At 42.9% G+C, this 23203-nt stretch overlaps 1 protein-coding gene across 5 annotated transcripts in view; it reads right to left on the bottom strand.

The window, feature by feature from the left end:
- The window catches only part of Rere (arginine-glutamic acid dipeptide repeats), a 359917-nt gene extending 340361 nt beyond the window's left edge, over positions 1-19556 (bottom strand). For 2 of the 5 annotated variants that reach the window (XM_059255429.1, XM_059255433.1), the window contains exon 1: positions 19315-19556. The gene's annotated coding sequence lies outside the window, so the exon portion shown is untranslated. The remainder of the gene's footprint in view (positions 1-19314) is intronic. The other 3 variants (XM_059255430.1, XM_059255431.1, XM_059255432.1) reach the window with 2 other exon arrangements.
- Between the last annotated feature and the right edge of the window lie 3647 nt (positions 19557-23203).

Genomic DNA, 23203 nt, shown 5'->3' with positions numbered 1-23203 from the left:
GAAACTCTGTCTCAAAAAAAAAAAAGATATCATGATGACTGTGACAAGATACACGTAGTACATACATGGTTACATGTATTTGCTCTGCCCAAGACCTTGGGCTATACGGCCCAAAGAAGGCGGTGCTTCTTGCCTCCTTTTGTGACCTCTTAGTACGGTGTCCAATCATGCCAGGATAAAATAAAAAAAGAAGAAGGAAATATGTGACCCCGTCTCCTCTCCTTTTAAAAGGTTACATACACAGGCAAGAAGCACCGCCTCCTTCAGGCCATATAGCCCAAGGTCATAGGTAGAGCAAATACCACTACAGTTACCCCTAAACAATCACCTACCGGAAGACAACTGTCACTACACAAATCAAAAATCTTCAGAAAGGTGGTGATGCAATTCAGTGTCACTGCAGTTTTCTAAAGGAAGCAGGCATCACAGGTGAGTGCAAATAGGTCGGACTCCTTCCCTTTGCTTTAGCAACATTCAGGCCATCAGCTCTCCCTCTAGACATCAGCTGCTTTTTAGCAGTGTCTCACACCAAGCATTTTCCTCAAATTTAAGGTCTGAAGAAGCTGTGAAGGGTGAGAACATAAAGAAGCAAGGATCTATTTTTATACAGGAGCTAAAAGTGAACTGCTGTGGTGAGATGCACAGACAGGGCTGAGGTCCACATGCATGACAGCTGCATCAAAAGCTGAAGAATCCCAAAGGCTCACTGAGCAGTACAGCTGCAGATCGACAGCATGTGGTACTCTGCAAATGTTTTGCAACCTTCCAATTTCCATCCTTCACAGTCATTCGATCACCTCAAACGATGCCTTGGATGTCAGAGTCACTCTCACAGCAGCAAGGCTGGCAATGAGCATCCAAGAAGCTTGTAAGGACAAGATGCAAACATAGACTTGCAGTCATGAGGAATTTACCAGCACTTACTTGATACTTGAACCAGGAGGACAAACTACCCCAAACATCCAAAACAGAAGTGAGAACTTACATGAACGCTTCGTGGGAACAGGTGATTAAGCAGACAACTCTCCTCGCTGACTTAGGGCAGTTCAAAGCAGTAAAAAAAGTCAAATAAAATTTAAGAACCTACTAGGTACTTGAATTACAAATTAATCTTGACTCCTAGGAAGAAGAAAAACCTTCAGCGCTTCCTTCTTGAATGCTTGACTAGGGTAGGAAGGCTCTGCAACCTCTTCAGGGGCTGTAAACCAAGGCCACATCATTGTAAGGCTCTGCTACTACCCTGTTTTTCCAGATTCTTGCTCTCCCCACCCTTACAGAGAAGTTTACATACAGGCCCCAGGCTAATAGACTCTCCCTCTACCAATCTGAAATCAGAGACAGCCTGACCACAAGTGTGTACTATGGACTGTCCAATCATGTGGTACAGGACTTTCCCTTTCGCTTCCTTTAGAAAGGTATGAGAAAGGGTCCTCACTGTCATGTAGGCCAGAACTCTCCTCAGAACCCCCACCATGTTGCCATCTAAGGATTGATGGATCTTTAATAAATCTCTTATCCAAATAACAGTCTACCTCAGTGTCCCCAGTGCACCCCAAACCTGAAATCTTTCAGCTATAGGCTAACTCTAGCTCTCTCTGTATTTTTATGGACCTGACTGAGGCAACAGGAAGAATTTCTACCTATTCCCATTTCGAGCTCAATCTATTGATACCATCTCCCACCATATTTCTCCACATGTAATACATTTACAGAGTTCTTAGATTAAAACATAGCTGAATTTGTTAGAAGAGACAGGTAAAGCTTTATTATCATTCTAAGATACTTTTTCCCCCTCTGCCAATACTAGGAATTGAACCCAGAGCCATATGATATGCATGCTGAGAATAAGACACCTTTTAGAAAGCCAGCCATGGTGGTAGGTATCTATAATTCCAATGAGGGGTAAAGTCAGCCTGGAGTACATGAAACACTGTCTCAATAAAAGGGGAGACTGGACTGTAGCTCAGTTGGAGTAGTTATCTAAGCATGAAGGAAGCTCTGGATCCAATCCCCAGCACCACATAAACTGAGTGTGTGTGGGAGGGTGTAAATATTTAATCCTAGCACTCAGAAGATAAAAGCAAAAGTTCAAGGTCAATTCCCAGAACCCACATAGTGGCTCACAGCCATCTATAACTCCACTCCAGGGGATTGGACATCCTCTTATGGCATCCAGGGCACCAGGCATATACATGGCATACAAATATACATGCAGACAAGAGACTCACACACATAAAATTTAAAAATAATAATAGGGCTGGAGAGATGGCTCAGCGGTTAAGAGCACTGGCTGTTCTTCCAGAGGTCATGAGTTCAATTCCCAGCAACCACATGGTGGCTCACAACCATCTGTAACGAGATCTGGTGCCCTCTTCTGGCCTGCAGGGATATGTGCAGACAGAACACTGTATACATAATAAATAAATAAATCTTTAAAAAATAATAATAATAATAATAATAATAATAATAATAAAATAAAACACAAGAAAGACACTAAAGTTGACTCTGGCCTCCACATGCACAGGCACATATGTACACAAGCACCTGCATGCACATGTGCACACTCCCACATGAATTCATACACAACTCCTCAGACAGACAGACAGACACACACACACACACAGCCCCCACATACATACACATAATTTAAGATAATAAATAATTCAAACAGAAAGGGATACAAATACAAAAAATGGCAAAACCAACAATTTAAGGATATTTTACTAATAAAAAGAATTGGCAACTCAAAGTTTAGGTTTATATACAAAAAAAGGAAAGGTGATTAGATGTTTGGTTCTATCAAAGTCAACAGAAGCCGGGCGGTGGTGGCGCACACCTTTAATCCCAGCACTCGGGAGGCAGAGGCAGGCAGATCTCTGTGAGTTCGAGGCCAGCCTGGTCTCCAAAGCGAGTTCCAGGAAAGGTGCAAAGCTACACAGAGAAACCCTGTTTCAAAAAAAACAAATTAAAAAAAAAAAAAAAAAGGTCAACAGAAAACCATTTCTCTTTTTTTGTTTGTTTGTTTGTTTGTTTTTCAAGATAGGGTTTCTCTGTATATCCCTGGCTGTCCGGAAACTCGCTCTGTAGACCAGGCTGGCCTCGAACTCACAGAAATCTTCCTGCCTCTGCCTCTTCAGTGCTGGGATTAGTTACCATCACGCAGCAGGAAATCATTTCCTTTTGCTTTCCTTTTTTTAAAGGAAACCATTTCTAACAAGAGTCTGCAAGCATCTTTTTTCTTTTTTTTCCCCAGAGATAGGGTCTCACTATGTAACTCTGGCTGTTTTTGGTACTCATCGTGTAGACCAAACTGGCCTTGAACTCACAGAGCTTTACCTGCCTCTGCCTCCCAAGTACAGGGATTAAAGTGTGTGCCACCTCACCTGGAACTCACCTTGTCCCACAAGGAACAATAATGATCAGAGCCCAGACACAGAGAGAAGAGCCCCTTGTTTATACAGGTCACTGAGCAATTGACAAGAGCTGCTGGAGGACTCCATAAGATGTGAGCCAACGCCAGAGGTTAGAAACAACCTTATGCTTTTCCACACAAGTACCTCTGTGGCTCACAATGGACACACGTGGGCCAGACAGCCACTGTTAGAGTGGGGCAGTGTAGTCAAGCCACTAGAAACACACACACTTTACTACGAATTAGGAAATCTCAAAATAATATAAATAAATAAAAAGGCCAGAGTAATGAGAGACTTAATCGCTTCACTTTTTTTAAAAGCTCATTTTAAACACTTACCCTATTTTTTAAAAATCTTTTCATTTCAGCTGCCTTCCTTACTTTCAGAAAAGTCCAAGAGTTTCTATCACCTCTAGCAGTTGAAAATCAGTTTCAACTATAAATTATTCAAAGAAATCACTCCCCACCCACTCCCTATCCAGTACCAAAGCACCTCTAAGATTCCAAAGCAGTTGTCACACATAACTCCATTTCAGAACCCAGCCAGGCTGGCTGCCCTCTCCGATAAGAAAGGCCTCAGATCAGAAACCCAAAAAACGACCACAGTGTTTCGGTTCCCATCTGGGACTGTTGTGCTGATGAGTTTGGTGTGTGGTTATGTGTAGTATAATCAAGCAAGGGATGCTGTGCTGGTTAAGCTTCTCATGGCTCTGCCACAGAAAGCCAACAAGAAGCAACTCAAGGAGGGTGTACTAGGCTCATAGTCTGAGAAGGTCCAGTCCATCCTGGTCCAGGTGGTGGGAGTACACAGCTGGCTGCTCACATCTCAGAGGATCAGGAAGTAGAAAGCTCAGGCAGGAAGTAAGTAGAACTATAACTAATAAGGCCCATCCTATGACCTTCTTCTTCCAGCAGTGGCCACTTCCCCAGTGCTATCAATTAGGGACCAAATGTTCAAACACATAAGACTATGGAAAGCAGTTCCCATGTAAACCATAACAGTTATCATTCAGTGTTATTTTTATCTAATTACTGACTTTTGGTGTTGGAGATACTTACTATTTTTGTTGTTGAGGATTGGCCTACAATGCAAAGTACATGGCCTCCCACTGAGCAACAACACTAGCTATTTCTTTTTTTTTTAATAATGTTTTAAATTTTTATTAATTTTTTTTATTTTATTTTATGTGCATTGCTGTTGTCTGCACATATGTCTGTGTAAAGCTGTCAGATCTTGGAGTTACAGACAGGTGTGAGCTGCCATGTGGGTGCTGGGAATTGAACCTGGGTCCTCTGGAAGAGCAGTCAGTGCCCTTAACCATTGAACTATCTCTCCAGCCCCAACCCTAGCTATTTCTTGAGTGTTTTTAACAAAATAAAAAAGTAGTAGCCAAGAATGGTGGTGTATGCCTTTACCCTTAGCACTTGGAAGGTGGAGGCAGTGAGATCGTAAGTCAGGACCAAGTTTGGCTATAGTAAATCCAAGGTCAGTCTGCGCTACATGAGACCACATCTAAACAACTAAGCAAACAAATAGACCAGCAGTTCTCAATTAAGATATCCTGCATACCTGATATTTACACTACTATTCCTAACAGTAGCAAAGAAAATAGTTTTATGGCTGGGGTCACCACAACATGAGGAACTGTATTAAAGAGGCACAGCATTAGGAAGGCTGAGAACCACTGAGATAAATAGTACTCACAAATAAGTACTCTATGTAAACCTCTGTTCTATTACTAAGTTAGGGATTTAGCTCCATTGGTAAAGTGCTTACCTTTAAATTCTTATGCATAAAAAGATCAACTTCGCTGGGCGGTGGTGGCGCACGCCTTTAATCCCAGCACTCAGGAGGCAGAGCCAGGCGGATCTCTGTGAGTTCAAGGCCAGCCTGGGCTACCAAGTGAGTTCTAGGAAAGGCGCAAAGCTACACAGAGAAACCCTGTCTCGAAAAACAAAAAAACAAAAAAAAAACAAAAAAAAAAACAAAAAAAGATCAACTTCACTTGTGGTCAAAGGAATATAAATTAAGATAAGATACTCATATTCAGCAGGGGATGGCGGCACACATCTTTAATCCCAGCACTCGGGAGGCAGAGGCAAGCCAATCTGCGAGTTTGAGGGCAGCATAGTCTACAGAGAGAGTTTCAGGACAGCAAGGGATAAACAGAGAAATCCTGTCTCAAAAAACAGATAACAACAATGAATGAATGAATGAATGAATGAATGAATGAATAAGATAGGGTCTCTCTATACAGCCCTGGTGTGAAACTCACTTATACAGACCAGATTAACCTCAAATTAGCAAGGGAACATACCACCATGCCCTTTTGAAACAAAAATGCACATCTATTAATTCAAGAAATCTACCTGGAAATTGTTCCTATAAATCTGTACAAATATATAATGATATAGACAAGAGGACAGTAAAAGAAAAAAAAAAAAAACTAAAAGCATTTCCTATATCCATCAACAGTAAAAGCAATGTATACTAACACACAATGAAGTTATTTAAAAATCAAAACATACCTGAAGTGTAGAAGTGTAATTACAAGAACTAAATTGGAAAATACGTGCTTGAAATAGTAAATGGGGCTAGGGATGTAGCACCACGGGTAAAGTGCTTGCCTAACATTCATGAGGCATTGTGTTCCACACCAAGAACCAAACAAAACACAAAACACCAACCTAAACAAAATACACTAAATAAAAGACAAAATCGAAGCTAGTATATTTAAATATGCACAAAAACCATCTGGGACACTTTTGCAGGAATGAACACACCTATTTTTATTTACATCAATAAGATTATAGTGAATACATATTTTGTAACTATAATTTGTACATAATTTGAATATGTGAAGTTATTAAATAAAGTGATCCACACTTTACTTGAATGAATTTATATGACTCCAACCTGTCCTTCTGGTGCTCTAAGTCCTAGCCAGACCAGTTTATAGTTCCTTTGAGAAATCAACCCAAGCAATTCTTTTCCCAAATGCTTTCAACTTGATTTGAACAGCTACCAGCCACAGCTTCAAATATAAATTATCTGGGTTGAAAGAACTATGCCTGCCTGAATCTACTACAGAACATTTTAAAAGAATTTAAGAAGAGAGATGGAAGAAAAATCGAAACACAATTTGATAATCCTCATCATAGAAGCAGCCAAAGTACTCAACACGTCCCAGCATTCTGGCCTGTGTGCCTTTGCTCCATGCAATTTCCTGTCTGAAATCCTCTTAGCTACTTACCACATGTCCAAATACTGGCAATCCTTCAGAACACAGGTTAAGCACCCCCTCCTACACCAAATCCTCCCTGATTCCTCCAACCAAAGATCACTCTTCCCTAAACCACAGTATTACCACCTCTCAAGATAATTCCTCACCTAGATTCAGTTGTATGTATATAAGTCTTATCTTTCCCATCACTGAGAAAATTCATCACAGAAACAACTGTGAAGGGCACAATTTGTGTCTTGGTTATTTCATAGGCACCATTTCATATATAAATTAAAATTCATATCACTAAATCATACAAAAAGTGAAGGGCAAAAACCTAAGAGAAAAAAATTAAAGGACAGGTTTTTATTATATATTAGTTCATGGTTACACATGACAAATAAGACATAAATATGAAAGGTTAGGGAACCTCCCTCTCTGTTCCCACCCCTATGCACGCTGCCTGCAAAGGCAATCACTCCACTCAGTTTATTTTTTAACTTTCCAAATTTTGTATTTTATGTGTATGAGTGGTTTTGCCTGTATGTATGTCTGTGCACCATGTTTGTGCCTTGTGCCTATGAAGGCCAGAAGAGGGCATCAAATCCCCTGGAACTAGAGTTACAGATAATTATGAACCACCATATGGGTGCTGGAAATTGAACCCAGGACCTCTGGAAGTTCTCTTAACCATTGAGCCATCTCTCTGGGCCCGAATTTGTTTTTGAAAGAGGTTTGTCTGTTTAACTGTGTAACTATGGCTTGCTCAGAACTTAAACTTGCTATGTACACCAAGATGGCCATGACTTCAGAGATCCACCTGCCTCCACCTCCCAAATTCTCAGATTAAAAGTATGTACTATCTCAACCAGTTTCTTTTTTTTTTTTTTTTTTTTAAAGATTTTTTTTTTTTAATTTATTTATTCATCATGTATACAGAAGAGGGCGCCAGATCTCATTACAGATGGCTGTGAGCCACCATGTGGTTGCTGGGAATTGAACTCAGGACCTCTGGAAGTGCAGTCAGTGCTCTTAACCTCTGAGCCATCTCTCCAGCCCTCAACCAGTTTCTTAATACAAGAATTTTTTCAAGATTTTTTTTTTATTTATTTAGTGATTTTTGTTTGTTTATTTTTGTTTTTTTTTTTGGGGGGGGGGTGTTTGTTTTTCGAGACAGGGTTTCTCTGTATAGTTTTGGTACCTGTCCTAGATCTCGCTCTGTAGACCAGGCGGGCCACGAACTCAGAGATCTGCCTGGCTCTGCCTCCTGAGTGCTGGGATTAAAGGCTTCAGCCACCACCACCTGGCTACTTTTGGTTTTTTTGAGACAGGGTCTTACATAGCCCTGGCTGTCCTGGAACTCACTGTGTCTACAGACCAGGCTCACCTCAAACTCACATAGATAGGTCTGCCTCTGCCTCTGCCTCCCAAGAGCTGAGATTAAAGGTGTGTGCTAGTATGCAGTGCAAGAATTATTTTTAGCCATGCGGCGGAGGAGGTGGAGGTGGTGGTGGTGGTGGTGGTGGTGGTGGTGCACGCCTTTAATCCCAGCACTCAGGAGGCAGAGCCAGACGGATCTTTGTGAGTTCGTGGCCAGCCTGGTCTACAGAGCGAGATTCAGGACAGGCACCAAAACTACACAGAGAAACCCTGTCTCCAAAAACCAAAAAAAAAAAAAAAAAAAGAACTATTTTTAATTGTGTGTGTGTGTGTGTGTGTGTGTGTGTGTGTGTGTGTGTACAGGTGCATGAGTGCAGGTACCCACAGAATACAGTGTGCATATGTGTGTACCTGTGCGTCTCTGTGTATGCGCATGCATACACACAGGCACACACACGCATTCAGGCAGTAAGACTCTATCTTCGCCCCCCCCCCAAAAAAAAAGAAAGGAAAAAGGGAAAGTTCTTGTCTTGCCTAAGCCTCAGCTTAAGCAATAGGGCCATCTAGTTTTGTTTGCACAGCAAGAGCATCTTGACACCCCCCCACCCCACCCCCACCCCCGCCTCAGCACTCATGTAAAAAGCTTGGTAGAGGCAAGATGACTAGTGTGTAGATCAGCTAGTGTGGGGTTCAAGAAGAGGCTATGCCTTCGAAAGAAAGTAGAGCCAGGTGGTGGCGGTGGCAGTGGTGGTGGTGGTGGCGGTGGCGGCACACACCTTTAATCCCAGCACTCAGGAGGCAGAAGCAGGAGGATCTTTATGAGTTCGAGGCTAGGAAAGGCTCCAAGGCTCCAAAGAGAAACTCTGTCGGGGGGGGGGGGGGGGGGGGGGGGAGGCAACTGAGAGAGGTACCTATGGCCTCCAACACATGCACACCTTATGTACACAAGCCCATAAAACATGCAAGCAAACACACACACACACACACACACACACACACACACACACACACACAAAGGCAAAATCCAGAAATAAAGCAGAAAATAAATGATGCTTCAACAAGTCAAGTCAAGGGCAGAGAAAAAATGATGCCTCGTGAAAGGTTTTAGTCTGTCACTCTCCTGAGAACCGGCAATGGCTACTTCCTGTTGTTATAAGGCAGTGCTTCACAGTAACCAGACAAGGAAAACGAAGACTTCCTAACCTGCCAGACATACCGCTTCTTTTGAATTCCTGTGGTGATTTAAAAATAAACTCATAATTTTTTTTTTTTTTTTTTTTTTTTTAAAGATTTATTTATTTATTATGTATACAGCATATATGTCTGCAGGCCAGAAGAGGGCACCAGATCTCATTACGGATGGTTGTGAGCCACCATGTGGTTGCTGGGAATTGAACTCAGGACCTCTGGAAGAGCAGTCAGTGCTCTTAACCTCTGAGCCATCTCTCCAGCCCTAAACTCATAATTTTTAAGACTTTTGGGGGTATTTTTATTTATGTGTGTTTTGCCTACATGTATGTCTGTACACCGTGTGCACGCAGTGCCCACAGAGGCCAGAAGAGGGCATCGGATTCTCCGGAACTGGAGTTAAGGATAGTTGTTAGCCACCACATGGATGCTGAGAACAGAACCTGGGGCTCCTGGGAGAACAGCTGATAGAACCATCTTCCCAGACCCTCACAAATTTTTTGATGCTGCTCTTTGCAAGAGCAGGCCCTGGGCTGGAGAGATGGCTCAGAGGTTAAGAGCACTGGCTGCTCTTCCAGAGGTCCTGAGTTCAATTCCCAGCAACCACATGGTGGCTCACAACCATCTGTAATGAGATCTGGCTCCCTCTTCTGGTGTGCAGGCAGAACACTTTATAAAGAATGCCACCAATTAAAAATCTGTGCAAAGGTTGCCTATATAGAGACATCAGACTCCTATTTTTAAAAAAAAAAAAAAAAAAAAAGATCAGGCCCTTCACTTCTTGAGTGTTGGCCCTACTTAATAACTTAATTCCAACTAGTACAATATGCCAGAAGAGATATTTGCCAGACATAGTGGCACACTCCTATAATCCTGGTGCTTAGGAGGCAAAGGTAGGCAGATCTCTGTGAACTAGAGGCCAGCCTGGTCTACATAGCAAGTTGCAGGCCAGTCAAAGCTACATAGTGAGACCATGTCTCAAAGAGGTGTGTGTGTTGGGGGCAGGGGGAGGTGATATCTGACTTCTAAGATGAAGTCACAAAAAAGGAGAGGCAGGCCTGTGCTCCCAAGTTCAAAATCATGAAGTTACTCAAGTAAGACTGTGGAGGAGTTCATGTGGCCAGCACTGGCAGTTCTCTGCCCACATCCATTTGAGGAGACACACTGGAAGTAGATCCTCCAGTCCTAGCTAACCTCAAGAAATCCTTGCACCAGAATAGCTCAGCTAAGCCACCCTCAAGTACTAGGTAAAAGATGCTGCCTGTGCTGCCATGTTTTGAGGTACTCTGTATACAGCAATACAGCTCTATGGTAGTTTGTCCCTAAAACACTATGTACTCACAGTAAGGGTATACCAATGGCCAATATAAACATTAATTCCTAGAAGGTTGACTTCATCTCTACATATCTTTAGGCTTAACCTAATCAATGGCAAAGTCAAGAATTTCACCTGTTGAAAGATTCTTGCCAGTGCCTATAGACTGAAGTGATTAAATTCTGCACTAGAGGGGGCTAGAGAGACTAGGTGCACCATCTGCTCTTCCAGAGGTCCTGAGTTCTATTCCCAGCAACCACATAGTGGCTCACAACCATCAATAATGACATCTGGTGTCCTCTTCTGGCAAGCAGTCATACATGTATGCAGAACATTGTATACATAATAAATATTTTATTAAAAAAACTGTATTAGCCGGGCGGTGGTGGCGCACGCCTTTAATCCCAGCACTCGGGAGGCAGAGCCAGGCGGATCTCTGTGAGTTCGAGGCCAGCCTGGGCTACCAAGTGAGTTCCAGGAAAGGCGCAAAGCTACACAGAGAAACCCTGTCTCGAAAAACCAAAAAAAAAAAAAAAAAAAAAAACTGTATTAGATAAGAATCCTAGCTTTAGATAAGAAAGTAGGGGTAAAAGAAAAGTAACTACTGATTTGATTGATTGGAATGAGAAATGAAATAAAAGATAATAGATACTGTGCCCAAATACAACCACAGAACAACATGTAGATCAGAGAAAAGGCAGGGCCTTTCTTTCACCTTGGACATACCAGAGTATATAAGTTACTTGAAGAACAATACTACAGAGCAACAAAACACTAAGTAGTAATAATCATAACCTCTATATTTAAGTTTTTTTATTTTATTTCTAGTTAGGCATGATAGTTCACGCCTTTAATTCCAGCACTTAGGAGGCAGAGACAGGTAGACCTCTAAGTTTGAGGCCAGACTGGTCTACAAAGTAAGTTCCAGGGCAGCCAGAGCTACACAGCGAAACCCTGTCTCAGCCAGGCAGTGGTGGCACACGCCTTTAATCCCAGCACTCAGGAGGCAGAGGCAGGTGGAGCTCTGCGAGTTTGAAGACAACCTGGGCTACAGAGTGAGTTCCAGGACAGGCTCCAAAGCTACACAGAGAAACCCTGTCTCAAAAAAAAACAAAACAAAACAAAAAATTACTTCTTATCAGGGAATATGTCATAAAGTATGTGTCGAAGTCAGAACTTTCAGATGTCTGTTCTCTCCTTCCAGCATGACTCCTGGGGATTGAACTTGAGTTGTAGTCCTTTTTTTTTTTTTTTTTTTTTTAAGACAAAGTAGCCCTGGCTGTCCTGGAACTCACCTGCCTCTGGAACTCTGCTGGGATTAAAGGTGTGTACCACCACAGCCGGCTGAGCTGTAGTCTTGCAAGCACTTTTACCCACTAAGACATCTTGCTGACACACAACTTACTTCTTTGTTAAGGAGAAAAAGAACCTGTCTTAGGTCAAGACAGGATTAAATTTTACACATGTATGTCAAAATACGTCCTGCAGATTATCAGTATCCAACAAAGCATCCAAGCATTCTTAAAGCACAGGGGAATCCCATACTCAAGAGGCTGAGTTTGGAGGCCAACCTAACCTATACAATGAGAGCCTGTCTCAAAAAAACCAATGTATCCCATGCCATTTCTAAAGCTTCAGAGGGCAAATGTGCACTGTCAGCCCATTTGACTGTAGAATGCTTACAAGTTTGCAGTTTATTAGTATGTCATTAGCCCAGTCTGGGAAACAGGTAAGTAGAGGTAGAGAAGCAAGCAGGTGAACAGATTTACAGAAAATAAAGAGAAAGTAAAACAAACCCAACAAACTGATCGAACCTAATGAAGAGATCGTGTGTGATTAGTTATGACTGTGTAATTTCTTAAGGCAAAATAACTATTAAACAGAGTAAGTCAGAAAAGCCAACAACAACCATACTAGATGTCAGTAGAAATGAAGACAGGAAAAACTCAAGAGCCCTAACAAAAACCAAAGAAATCCCTTTAGCTAGACCACAGGGCTCAGAAAGCCTTTCACTCTCTATGTCCCTGCACATGAGCTGACATCCAAAGGTGAGGATCTTGCCTAAGTGTAGCCCATCTGGAGGACAACTTATGAGGCAGCCTGACCCTAAGCCCTTAGCCAACACTAGCAATAACTAACCGCCTAGCAGATATCTCTTGGGAAATTTTAATTACAGATAGAGTCCTTATTGGAAGTGGAAACACAGCATAACCACACAAAGGAAGCAGAGATGAACAGCAGAGTTAAGGGCAGAGGATTGAGAGGCCAGCCCTGGCTGTCCAGGGCTCTGAGCAAAAAGACTTCCTTCATTAAAAACTCCAATTGGACTACTACTGCCTAACCTGACCAGCTTTACATAGGGGCTCTGCCTGAGAGAACAAGATGGCAGGTCAATATGATTTCAATCCTCCTATGACCCATACAAAAAAGAAAGGGAGAGAAGAGTGAGGCAGCTGAGGGACACAGAGTCTGGATTAAAAGAGTATCCAGGAGCTGATGGCACGGCTCAGTAGTGGAGCATATGCCTAAACACAAGCAAAGCCCTGAGTTCCATCACTAGCATCACTGAAAAATGAACTAAGGCGCACCAGTTAAATTATACCTAAATGATGTTTTCATACATGAAACATATCTAAACCTACAGTCAGAGTCCTTGCATCCCATTTACTCATTAATCAGAACTGCTCTAGGGTGGATAACATTCCCTCCAACACTGCCAAGGTTCTGCCACAAAGGGAGGTTTTCCAAGCTGCCCCAGGCAATTTATACATGCAGACACAAGCCTGCATTTCTACCTAGTCCCACTCCCTCTGAATTGTGTGTGTGTGTACTCACACGCACATGCACACTCCTGGCACAAGAAGGACGTAAGGAATCAGTCCTCTGGGAGACTGGGGGACATGTAGAGGTGCCAAGGAATATGCCCATACATGCTGTGGTGTGTGTTAGCATGGAGTTTTTCCAGAAGGGGTTCCCAGCAGCTAAGACTGTCTAGAGATGCTGCAAGGCCCATGCTCACTCACAGCTCTCTTCCAGTTTTAGTGCAAGTCAACAGTGCAAACACTGCCCCCTACAGAGTGGCGACCTTATTGCTAGTCACTGCCCTTCAAGGGTATGGCTCAACAAACTGCTGAAGAGACAAAAACATACTGGATTGCTAAAGCTAAGAGGCTCCACACCAGACAGGATTCCAGCACTGAGAGGCACTGCTAAATCTAGAGTTCTGTTCTTCTGGGAGGCCTGACCTTTAAAAGCTTCAATTTCTGTTCCACCTTGCCCCAGTATCTGAAATGACTTTGAATGTTTTATGTTCCTGGCAATCCCAACATCCTAACCAAAGCCCTTAAAAGTCACATAACAAACTAGTTTAAAATTAGAATACAACCATGCCTTCAACTTCAAGACATCTACACTGATTCCTCAAACAAGAGTTCTGTAAATTAGAAATGCTATTTTATAATGTAATCATATAAAGAAAGATTTCACAGCAAATATATTACTTATGTTGCTAATATATTAGCAAATTTTACCAAATTAAAAACAATTCTAGCCGGGCGGTGGTGGCGCACGCCTTTAATCCCAGCACTCGGGAGGCAGAGGCAGGCGGATCTTTGTGAGTTCAAGGCCAGCCTGGTCAATAGAGCGAGTTCCAGGAAAGGCGCAAAGCTACACCGAGAAACCCTGTCTCGAAAAACCAAAAAAAAGGAAAAAAAAAAAATTCTAAGTCAGTTGGTGGTGGTACATGCCTTTAATCCCAGGACTCTGGAGGCAGAAGCAGGCAGATCTCTGAATATGAGACCAGCTTGGTCTACACAGCGAGTTCCAGGACAGCCAGGGCTACACAGAAAAATCCTGTCTTGAAAAATCAAAACAAACCCAAAAAAAAAAATCTAAAGCTACATGAGACCTAGAACCACCCCCCAAAAAAATCTTTTTACACTGGCACAAACAGGTCATTTTACTTGCACACATAAAAGAATCTTTAAGGGACCATGAGGCTGGCTTATCTGGTAAGGGGCTTGTCCAGTAAGCCTGACAAATTTAGATTCCCAGGAGATACACATGGCAGAAATAACTGACTTCCAAAAGTTGTTCCTGACCTCCACATGTATACATGAGTGCCCACACAAGTGAGTATGTACCCCCCCACCCCACTACCAACACAGTTTAATAAATAAAATTAATTGTTTTTAATTTTTTCATGGCTGGCCTGGAACTCACTCTGTAGACCAGGCTCACGGAGATCTACCTCTGCCTCCTGAGCACTGGAATTAAAATAAAATAGGTTTTTTTTTTAATTTAACCTTTTTATTTTATGTGTTTGGGTGTTCTGCCTACTTGTATGTCTGTGCACTACCTGTCTACATGTGTGCAGTATTCTAAGAGAGTCAGAGGAGGCTGTCAAATCCCCTAGGGCTGGAGTTATAAATGGTAGTGAGCCACATGTGGAAGGTGGGAATTGAACCTGTGTCCTCTGGAAAAGCACCCAGAACTCTTAACCACTGAACCATCTCTCCAGCCCAAAATAAAAAAAATTCTAAAGAACTTACGTTAACAGTTTTGTCTGACCTAGTTACCTAATATAAGGACATGAATTGTATCTTAATTACTTGGCACACCAACAAATTATTTATATAAATCACAATTCCAGGCCAACATGGAAGCACACACCTATAATGTCAGCACTTGGGAGGCTAAAGCAGGCTCCAGGAGTCTGAGGCCAATGTGAACTACATAGCCAAACCCTCTAATATATATATGTATGTATGTATGTTCATTGATTAAATTTAAAAATCCAACCAAAACTCAAAGCTGGTAAATATTTGGGCATACCAGAGTTATTTGTAGTCAGATGTTCACTGAAATAGCATAAGCAATCTTAGTAATACTGTAACGAATATTTAAATGCACATTTCTCACTTTAAAAACACTAGAACCGTGTTAGACAAGAAGCTTAAGCACAAACTAACATGCTTGCCAAAAATCACACTTAAATAGGCTATGCAAAGCTTCAACTGTGGACTATCAGGGTGCCAATAATTAATAATTACTTACATATGATTCAAGACAAATCTCTGGCGATTAAGAAAACCTGTGATCAACTAGAATACAGTGTTATCAGAAAACTTACAGAGAGCAATAGTGTAGTGTCCTTCCCATCTCTCCCTCTCTCCACAGTACAGTGTGCTCCCCCTCCCTCAAATGTGTTTGTGGCGGGAGAGGGAGATGAAGTTCACAGCTAGGTTACACTAACGGTTCATTTAAAAATATGAATTTCCTGCTATCTTAACCTTTAAATCAATGGTAAAAGTAGCTGCCAAAAGCAGTTAGCAGGACAGCACACAATTCCCAAGGAACTCAGTATATACAATTTATTTTACTACTTAAATGTTTTACTGAGATTTGAACAAGATGTGAAAAATTCAAAACCAATTTTAAAGTAGTGGGTGCTCAGGATATTCACAATTATGTTCAGTACACACAGGGTCTTAGGGTGCAGATCATTTCAGTATGCCTGTGTGTGTTTCCAGCACCTGACACTGCTCACTATCAGCTCAACAGTATGTATATTACTGCTGGACCTGGCAGTGGATACTGTCTCACTTAAAGAAAAAACACAAAACAAAAAACTTGGTTTACTGACCAGTAAGTGGAAAAGTACTGGAATATTTTCTTTCTTGATTTAGGTATCCTTTTTAGTTCAAACTGGCTTCTAGTTAGTTTTCAACAAAACATTGATAAAGCCTACACTGAACTGAAATCACCTGACTATATTCCCACTAAACAAACACTACATTTGAACTGTTCACATTGCATTGTTAAGACACAAGCTTAGGGAGCACATCAGCAATGACACTCTTAAGAACAGACAGTCTGCAGTAGATGTTTACAGCTACAAACCTCTCTAATTGGTCGTTGCATTAAACAACTGACATGGGTTAGGACCCATGATGATAAACTCCTGTGAGGCATTTATCAAGCAGATTATTTATGAAATTGCACATTAGTTCAGAAGACTCTGAGGAGAAATCTATCATTTGCTGTGTTAATTTGTATACACACTCAAATTTTTGCTAGCCTCCAGATTATTAAAAAAAAAAACTAATCCACAAGCCATTCTATCAGGCTTACAGGCTTATTATTATAATATTGATAAAACTATTGAAAACACTATTGCAATACAGCACCATTACCTACACAAAATTGCTGATTTTAGTGAGACTTCCCCACCCCAACTTCTCCTCAGCCTCTCTGTCAGGGAGTGGGTGTTTAAATCACAGAGGAAAATGTGATTCTCTAATGCCAGAATTTTACTTTCTGTAAGATAAGTTTATCTTTTTAATAATACTAAAAATTTTCTTAAAGGGCCAATAGTGAGTATTGTTTCCAACACCTGGAATGCAAATAAACCCCTATTTTGTTTACTAGCTTAAGACAAACTACATTTCTCATAAAAAGAAAGAGCATCAATTCAAAGGAGTCCTTGGAAGTCACAATGTGAAAATACCCCTGATAACAGAACAAATTAATGTCAAGACACAGCCAATAACATAATAAGGCTGCGATGTAAGTGCGCCTGTCAAAGGGCATCTGTATTAGCAGCCTGGGGAAGTGGCATTTGCAGAAAGGCACAGCCGCTGTGTTTAAAAGAAAATCATTAAGCCTCAGCCGTTAATCCCCTCCCCCCATCCTCTTCACTGGATCGTCAAAGCAATTAACCAGTAGAAGGTGCTATTCCACAACCCACACATATTCATACTAACCTCCATCCTTGGCCCAGAGCTGGATTTAGCCAGGTGGACTCTCAGGCCTGTCCAGTGTTCCAAAGGGCCTCTATCCCAGCCCCCAATCAGAAAAGCAGATCTTTTCTTAAAACACTATTAAAAACAAAAACTACATTGATAAGTCAAGGACCATCAATCAACCTCTCTCCCTCCCCCCACCCCCCCCACACACACACATACACACAATGTTGCCAAATACTAACCTCAAATACAATCTTTATCATTTTAACTGAGGGAACCTATTTCTACTTAGAAAGACCCTAGTCACACTCAGTAAAATTAAAATCAAGTGAACAAATCTCTGTCCCTAACAGAGTCAGAGGTGATGAGAAATGTGAAAGCAAAGAATGTTAAGCCAAGACAGAGTTTATCTTTATACAGACAATAAAAAAAAGCAAGCAAGCAAGCAAGCAGAGCAAAGCAGGGCTTCGAAGAGAGGAAAGGGGGAGACAGGAGCCTTCTGAACATGCTCCAGAGTGTCCTTTGGTTTCCCACGTACTCATCTGCCTTGCAAAGGTGGGGGGGGGGGGGGGAGCCAGACATGAGATGGGTGAAAGAAAGCTGAAAAAGAAAAGCACCTTCCCTTCCCCCATCTTCTCTCTCCCCAAACAAGCTGTGTTTGTCTGTGCAAACCTAGTCCCAAATATGAGACAGAGGATGAAATGTGTGTATGGAAGAACAATGAGTCCTCAGCCTGGTTTGTGTGTGTGTGTGTGTGTGTGTGTGTGTGTGTGTCTGCTTCTGCCTCTGCCTCTTTTCCCTTCGACCTCAACAACAGAGAAAACTGGGAGCCAGCTTTCACCCAGGCGAGGCCATCAAAATCAAAAATGGTTTGTAATTTCAGAGTGGAATTAACTCAGCAAGCAAATCCATGGGAGGAAATATCTAACCAAAGATGATTTTATTATTGTATAGATCCATCCTCTCTCTCCCCTCCCCCATCAGACTGAGACTAAAGAAACCAGTGTACACCAGACAAAAAGGTCTCTCTTTAAATGGAAAACAATTATAAAAGCTGTTTGAAATCTAAACCTAGGATGTATTCGTTTGAGTTACACTAAATGTCTGTTTTGTAATCCACCAAGTTCACCCTCACCAGTTAATCTTTTTTTGTTTTAAAAATTGCTTTGGAGAAGGCTATTTCAAGATTCACACAAAACTACTTTCTCAGATCCACCTTAAAATAGCAGCACATACTGAAACATTTAAAGCACCCAGTTTCTCAAGGGCACATTCTGCTTAAATCAATGTTTGAAGTCTGCAATAAAAAAAAAAAAATTGTAAGCAAACCTTGGAAAAGACACAGAGGATAATGACAATTCAACAATGAATCATTTTATTTTCCTTTCAACAACTTCTCAAGCAAACAGTTCCAAAGGAAACCCGCAATACTCCCTTCAACACAGGACATATTCACCCCATTCTACATAAAACTACCTTCTTCCTATAACCTAAAAAAATAAAGAAAAAAGAGAAGGTACCCTCTCTGAGAGCAGAACTTAAATCATGACAGAATTCTACGCTGCTGCAAGTGGGATTTGGTTCCATAATTTTGGAATCACAGAGCAGAGGAATAGAGACTTGATAACACAAAGGAGGAAATCTTCCCTCCCCCTAATGTGAAATTAGACTTTAATGAGTCAGTTCCAAGACCACCACCACCACCACCCCCATTCACAAACATCCAAGAAATGCACAGCTTCCCGTCCTTCCCTCCCACAGTTGAGCTGCTCCGCATGGAATAGTTGAACCTCAGACTAGTAGAGAGCGTGCCTAAGAAGCCAAGAGAGAGCAGGGGTCAAGAGGCACGTAGGACAGTCACCTGGCCCGCACAGGACTCAAGCCAGCGTCCGGCCCATGGTTCCCCGAGGGCTCGCCTCCACTCTCCGCCTTTGCTTTCCGCCCAGCTCTCACCGCTGACCCCTCGGCCCTCCCAGAGCACCCCGACCCCGGAACGAGGGGCGGAGGAAGGCAGCCCGCGGCGCGGCGCCCACAACTTGGGACACTTACCTTCCCCTCAGGCGCTACACCATCAATGAGAGGGGTGACGGCCCGGCTCCGGGGAAAGTGCTGGGACGGGGAGGGAGGCCGCGGGGGCCGGCTGCGGACCGAGGGCGGCGGGCGCGGGGCCGAGGGGGCCGGCCCGCGGGGACGCGACGCCGGAGGGCTGAGGGGCTTCCCTGCCGGGACTTCGACCTCCTCGGGTGGGCCAAGCTTTCAGCAGCGGAAGCCCAGGACCATGTCTGGTTTTGTGTTGGGTTTTTTTTTTGTTTTTTGTTTTTTTTTTTTACCCCCAGAGGGCGAGGGGCTCCCACAGGAGGATGGTGGCTTTTTTTTTTTCCCCTTCCCCTCAACTAGGAGAGAAAATGAGGCGGAGACAAGGTGAGGAGCGCGTGAGGGGACGAGGCGCGGGGAAGGAGGCGGGGACCGAGGCCCGGCGTGGCGAGAGGCTGCGGAGCGCGGGGGGCGGCTCGCGAGCGTCTGTGGGAGCAGCGGCACCTCCGCGATGGTGGCGGAGCCGCGGGGCTGCTGCGCCGACCGGCCGCCCACTCCGCGCTCGGGCCCGGCCCACCTCGCAGTATCGCGCCTCGCCACTGGTGTGTCTGGACGTGACGTAAGCGAAGAGCGGGCCAATGGGGGGCGGGAGGCGGGCCTAGGGGCGGGAGTGTTTGCTCAGGCTCACTCTTCCATTTTCTTTTATTTTTTCTTTTCTTCTTTTTTTCTCTTTTTTTTTCTTTTTAATAAAATGAGCAGAAGAAAAGGCAAGGGGAGAGGCTAAGCTTTGGCGGCGGCCCGGCTGGGCCTCTGGGTGCGCGCTCCGGGCGGCGGCCGGAACCAGTGTGATGGGCTCCCCGCCCCGGGAGCGGCTTTGTGCAGGGTCGGCCCTCCCTGGCCGCAGGCCGAATTCCGGGCGGCCAGCCTCTGAGCTGTGACTCTCCCGGGATGGTCTCCCTTCAGCGGGCAGGTCTCAGGGGTGGACTTGGCGGGTGTCCACTTGCTCTTGTTATTACCAGGGTCATAATTTGCTTTTTCAGTCATTTGAGAGACAAATTCCTATCCCTTGAGGTCCAAGGAAAGCTACAAAGTGGGCTGGAAGCATTTGTTTCCGGGCTGAATTCTGACCGGCTGTTTATAAGGTTTTTTTAAATAATATGTGACCAAAACTGAATTGAAGAAAAAGAAAAGTAGAATTGGTAAATTGTGCTGCTTATTTGATGAGAATAATAAAAAGTCTCATTTAAGTAATAAAGAACAGACCTCCAGAGTTGGCACAGAAGGCGGGAGCACATACTGCTCTTTGCAGAGGACCCCAGTTCGGTTCCCAGCACCAACATCACGTGGCTACTCCAGCTCGGGGATCCAACACTCTCATCTGGCCTCCATGTGCACACATCTGCACACTCATACATATGATTAAAAATCAAAACAAAAAATATTAGGAATAAAAACCAGACCATAACCACAGAAGGTTTTTTTAAAAAGAGAGCAGTAACTGTGCTATGCTGCGGGAGCGGGCAGTGGACAGTACCACCAAGGCACGGTGGCTCATGCCTGTAATCTTAGCACTAGAAAGTCAGAGGCAGGGGGATATCAATTAGAAGTTAAGGCCGGCCAGGCGGTGGTGGCGCACGCCTTTAATCCCAGCACTCGGGAGGCAGAGCCAGGCGGATTTCTGTGAGTTCAAGGCCATGAGTTCCAGGAAAGGCGCAAAGCTACACAGAGAAACCCTGTCTCAAAAAACCAAAAAAAAAAAAAAGAAGAAGAAGAAGTTAAGGCCCACCTGGTCTACAAAGTGAGTTCCAAGCCAGTCAGAGCCTCATTCCAGACTGTCTCAAAAATGCCAACAAAAAGAGAAAGGAAACAGTCAACTATCACCTTTGAAAACTATTACTATGTTCCCACTATGCTCAAAGACATAATCGCCACGTCTGTCGCATACTACAAGCTTGGGTCAGGGCAGGCCAAATGCTCCTATTCTACTTAATATAATTTATAGGATTGAGGGGTTTGGAATTTTTAATTATAATTACCAGTTTTTGAAATGCATATCATGTTTATTGAGTTCATTCACAGACTCTGGCATGAATCCAGGGTGAATCATCAGCCTATTGTTAGTTTGTTAATATTCTGTAAATGCTTATTGGTGTCCTGAAACCATAGACTCTTCTCAGAGGAGTTAAGGTCTGTATATAATAGAATAATTAAGGGATAGAGCATAGCTCAAAATAATTCACCCATCTATTTCAAATAAAGGGATAATTTTCTCTTTGGAATATCTATTCAGATTATAATTTCTACATCCAAGAGTTCCTTTTAAGAATAATTTCAACTAACAGATGTCACTGAACTGTGTGACCCAAGAGCTCTAAAAAAAAATGGGGTCTTTTTCTTATTTATCATTTATTTCTTTATGGGGTACGTGCATGGTACAGAGCTCCTGTGGTGATCCTAGGACAACTGCCGGAAGTCTTGCTTCCCTCCTCCTCCTGTATGGGCTCCAGGTTTCCAGTTCAAGTGGTCAAGCTTGGCAGCAAGTGCCTTTACCTGCTGAGCCCTCTCGAAGGCCCACAAATAAGCTTGTCTCTATCTTTCTGTGGCACTTTCAGCAAGAAAAGACTCTGCTTTCAAATGAAATGGGAACCTGGGGCTAGAGAGCAGGCTAAGTGTTTGTTGTTCTTCCAGAGGACTGCAGCACCCACGTAGAGCCGCTGACAAGTGCTGGTGACTGCAGTTCTTGGGTCTCTGACACGCTCTTCTGGCCTCTGCAGCACATGCACACACATGGGCATACACACATTGAGAGATGCACAAACACACACATAAAATACAAATTAAATTAATAATAAAAAAGAAATGGGGAATCTAGTTAATTTTTTTTTATAGCTGACTGAATTTTCTGTCATATTCAGTAAACTGCACTCAACTGGTAGGTAAGGATGGAGCTAATTAGCAGATAGAAATAATGAAAGATAGTTAATTAGATGGCAGTGTTCCAATCAAAATCTGTGTATATCGATGTACTCTTTCTGGTTTGATTTTTGGGGTTTTTTGTTTTTTTCTTTTTAATAATTTACTTATTTTAATATTATTTACAATGGTGTTTTGTGTACATGTAAGTCTGTGTGAGGGTGTCAGATCTTGGAGTTAGACAGTTGTGAGCTGCCAAGTAGGTGCTGGGAATTGAACCCCCGTCCTCTAGAAGGACAGTCAGTGCTCTTAACCACTAGCTATCTCTCTAGCGCCCTGGTTTTGATTTTGGTTATTTTGAGTCAGATCTCCTGTAGTCCAGACTGGTGTCATGGAGGAAGGCCTTGAACTTCCTTTTTAAGTATGTATATACTAGCCAGGCATGTTGGTGCATGTCTTTTTTTTTTTTTTTCCCCCCGGTTTTTCAAGACAGGGTTTCTCAGTGTAGTTTTTTGTTTGTTTTTTTTTGTTTGTTTGTTTGTTTTGTTTTTTTGTTTTTTGTTTTTCGAGACAGGGTTTCTCTGTGTAGCTTTGCACCTTTCCTGGAACTCACTTGGTAGCCCAGGCTGGCCTCGAACTCACAGGGATCCGCCTGGCTCTGCCTCCTGAGTGCTGGGATTAAAGGCATATGCCACCAATGCCTGGCTTTAATCCCAGTACTCAGGAGGCAGAGGCAGGTGGATTTGGAGGTCAGTCTGGTCTACAGAGTGAGTTCTAGGACAGCCAATGCTACACAGGGAAACTTTGTCTCAAAAAAAAAAAAAAAATAGCAAACTACCTACTTAATAATTCCCTGCAAGAATGGTGGCCCATCTACAGAGCCAGATGGTCGAGACTTCCTTCCTAGGACCTCAGACTCTGATAATAAAGCAACTTTTCTAATAAGAACTATTATTAAGAACTATTATTAAAGCAGGAGGTAACAGTGCAT

The sequence above is a fragment of the Peromyscus eremicus genome, chromosome 2, assembly GCF_949786415.1.
Source record: "Peromyscus eremicus chromosome 2, PerEre_H2_v1, whole genome shotgun sequence".
Classification (NCBI taxonomy): domain Eukaryota; kingdom Metazoa; phylum Chordata; class Mammalia; order Rodentia; family Cricetidae; genus Peromyscus; species Peromyscus eremicus.
Note: the sequence above shows the minus strand (reverse complement) of the source record. Positions and strands in the feature narration are given on the sequence as shown.